The 3,672-nt window shown below is 40.7% G+C and overlaps 1 pseudogene; it reads left to right on the top strand.

Moving 5' to 3' along the window:
* Positions 1–1,836: 1,836 nt before the first annotated feature.
* Positions 1,837–3,469, top strand: LOC145395593 (protein FAM200C-like; annotated as a pseudogene).
* The last annotated feature ends 203 nt before the right edge of the window (positions 3,470–3,672 follow it).

The following is a 3,672-nucleotide window of genomic DNA, read 5'->3' as shown; positions in this document are numbered from 1 at the left end:
AGTATCCTACCATACACTTTTCCTATTGTACTAAGAAGACAAATGCCCCTATGATTACCACACACTTCTTTTTCCCCTTTTCCTTTGTACAAGGGAATAATTATACCTGACTTCCAATCCTCCGGGTCTCTACCTTCCTCCCAGGCCAATCTGCACATCTTCCACATCCATTCTACTACTATCTCTCCCCCATGCTTCAGCATTTCACCACACACTCCATCAATTCCTGGGGCTTTCCCCGATTTAACTTTCTTCATTGCTTCCACAACTTTATATATATATATATATATATATATATATATATATATATATATATATATATATAAATCTGACCGTTACAGCAAAACCCCACCCTCGGGATCCGATGTGGAGAAACTGTCTGTCCCGGGAAAGAGAGGGCAAACATACAGTAACGGACTGGACCCTGTAACCAAAGAGCTTTGGGAAACTAGGACGGGTATCATAGACAGACGATCGGGAATCCTGGGAAACGATGGTGCAAGAAATTGAGTCTGGAATGCGATGAAGACGATACCAACACCTCATCATCAATGACTAGTGACATAAATCAAAAGATGGGACACCAGCATCCACTAACGCAGTGGTTCCCAAACTGGGGGTAAATTACCCCCTGGGGGTAATTTAACGGTTTTCCGGGGGTAATGGAGAGGTGACAGAAAAAACGTTAAGAATCCTGAAAATCAGAAATTAGGATTAATGTTAACTTAGTCTTAGTATGTAAAATTGTAAAGTAAACCAATTATAATTAATTAATAAAGTTAAACCGAATTACAATAAACATCAAACACTAATATACAGTACTAGGAAAGAAGAAATATGTATCTAAAAGTGTGGAAACTCAAAAGTATTTTGACAGGTATGCTTCAGGACACGTCACTCAGTAACCCTGATGACTCATCTACGTGTGCAGTACGCGTCACTCACCCCCTGAGGCTGCCTCTATTCAGCGTTGACAGACGTGCAGTAATTATCGCAAATACAATAATTTGGCCTCTCGTGCTTCAGGCGATAGCATGCATGCGATAGTGCAATAATTTTCGTAAGTACGTGACAGGTTCGTCAATAATAAGATCATTTCAAATTATGGTAAAAATGCGATAATTTGGGTTTGAGAATCTGGCACCGCTGCCTCTATTTCACAGTCAGTTTCTCTGTGAGCATCAGCTGGGGTAGACGTAAGCTGGTATGTAGCCTATATGTTTTGCCCTGGCAGTATAGCTACCATTACCCACTGTTACATCATTCCTATGCTGAATAAACTCTTCTGATACTATCCAGAATGCCATGAAATGATAAATAATTAGTTCTCAATGTTCACACTTTTTTATGCAGTTTTCTTCATTTTTTGCAGATCAAACAATAAAATGTCCAAAAAGCGCACCTACTCTGACGCCTTTCTTCGCCATGGCTTTGTGAATTTACCTTGTGGTGGAGAGGATCGGCCACAATGTGTGATATGTCACAAAGTGTTGACAAATGAAAGCCTCAAGCCATCAAAACTCTCAGCTCACCTCCAGAAGTGCCATCCAAATCTTCAGAATGAGGATCAGGCTTATTTTCAGCGCCGGGCTGTAGCACTGAAGAACATCCAGTTTGGTTCATCTGGAATTCAAGCCCAAAAGCTTCAAGCTGCGGTCGAAGCATCCTACTTTGTTGCATATAAAGTTGCAGAACAACAGAAATGCCACACCATTGCAGAGAATCTGATTATGCCTTGTGCATACGAAATGGTAAGCAAGGTATGTGGGGAGGATCAAGCGAAGAAACTGAGTGCCATATCTATCAAACAACACAATCCGCCGACGAGTCGATGACATGGCATCAGATATCCTGTCCCAAGTTATAGCAGAGATCAAGCAAAGCTCATATAGCAAATTCTCCTTGCAATTTGATGAATCGTGTGACGTAGCTAGTTGTGCTGTTCTCCTTGGGTTCGTCCGTCACGTGCACCAGGACAAGATCAAAGAAGAGTTCCTATTATGCGAGGATCTGCTGACAACCACGAAGGGAAAAGATGTCTTCAATATCATCAAGAGTTTCTTTACCAAGAATGGATTGGATTGGAACAGCGTTCAACAGGTAGGGAAAGATTTTTTATATGAAGTCTTAATTAGTATAAATACAATGAATTACATGGCATTTAGTCATATACAGTTTTATGTATGGTATAAGTAGCTGTAGTGTAGCTAATATTTTATATATATTTATACATGATTCACAAATAATATAGTGCCTGTCACACTGAAGTACTAAAGTACCAAAATAAATAAAATTAATTAAAACCATATAATTATAATGCAAAAGATATGTAAGAATGACTAAATGAAACAATCTATAATTCTATAATAATTTTTCTTCTTAATCCAGGTCTCCGTCGATGGTCACCATCGATGATGGGTGGTCATCGTGGATTACGGGGCCTCATACAAGCTGTGAATCCAGAAATTTCTGTAGATCATTGCATCATTCATCGGTACTCTCTTGGATCGAAAAGCCTGCCTGGTAATCTGAAGTTAGGGTTTGAAGATGTGTTGAAAATCGTCAACTTCATCAAGTCCAGGGATGTGAATTCGCGCATATTCAAGGAGCTGTGCAAGGAAATGGGAGAGCAGTATCAAGTTCTGCTGTACCTACCGATGTTCGCTGGTTGTCACGAGGCAAGGTTTTACGTCGAGTCATTGAGCTCCAAAAGGCTATTCAGAAATTCCTGGAACAAAAAGGATCTCCTTTTGCTACCAAGTTCACTGATAAGGTGTGGCTTGCTCGACTTTGTTACTTGGCTGACATATTTGCAGAGCTGAACAGTGGTAAACTGCAACTACAGGGCCGAAACACGACTGTCATTGATGCCCATCAAACTGTGACTGCATTTCTGGGGAAACTGAGACTCTGGATTCGGCGCTTGGAGAAAGGAGTGATAGCCCAGTTCCCCATCCTAGACCAGTTTGTTGAGGAGAATAGTCATGATACTGGATCACTTCTGCAGACCATCAACGAAGAGATGAGCGACCATTTGAAGGGGCTTGAAACAAGCATGCATCACTACTTTCCAGAGAGTGACCAAGAAACAGTCAGTCTTCAGTGGATCATTCATCCCTTCTCTGTACCTGATGAAGCCATTCATGATAATGATTTTCCTGCAAAGGAGGAGTGGATCACAATGCGAGCCAATGAAGCCTTGAAAATCGAATTCCAAAACCAAAGTGCAGATTCCTTTTGGATTTCACGACTAGCTGACTCACCAACTCTGTCCAAGAGAGCCTTGAAGTTGTTGGTATCATTCTCAACAATGTATCTTTGTGAGAAGGGGTTCTCAACTGTGCTGGGGATGAAAACAAAAAAGAGGACTCGCCTGAATGTTGCAAACGATGCCAGGCTGGCACTTTCAACCACAAAGCCAAGAATTCCTCAACTAGCTTCAAGCCTGCAACTCCATCCATCCCACTGATATTCTTGACATCTTTGGCAATAGTCATTAGAGATGCACAATGTTAAATTACAATAAACAAAAGAAAATAACACTAGTGTTTTAATTTAGCCATATATATCATTGTTGACAACAATTTGTGAAAGGGGTAACATGCATAGTGTGGCATGTTAAATTGGGTAACAAGCTGAAAAAGTTTGGGAACCACTGCACTAACAAACTTG

The sequence above is a fragment of the Coenobita brevimanus genome, chromosome 32 (genome assembly GCF_032717465.1).
Source record: "Coenobita brevimanus isolate Jiangsu-jjx chromosome 32, ASM3271746v2, whole genome shotgun sequence".
Classification (NCBI taxonomy): domain Eukaryota; kingdom Metazoa; phylum Arthropoda; class Malacostraca; order Decapoda; family Coenobitidae; genus Coenobita; species Coenobita brevimanus.
The sequence above is the reverse complement of the archived record's forward strand: the minus strand, read 5'-3'. Positions and strand labels throughout refer to the sequence as shown.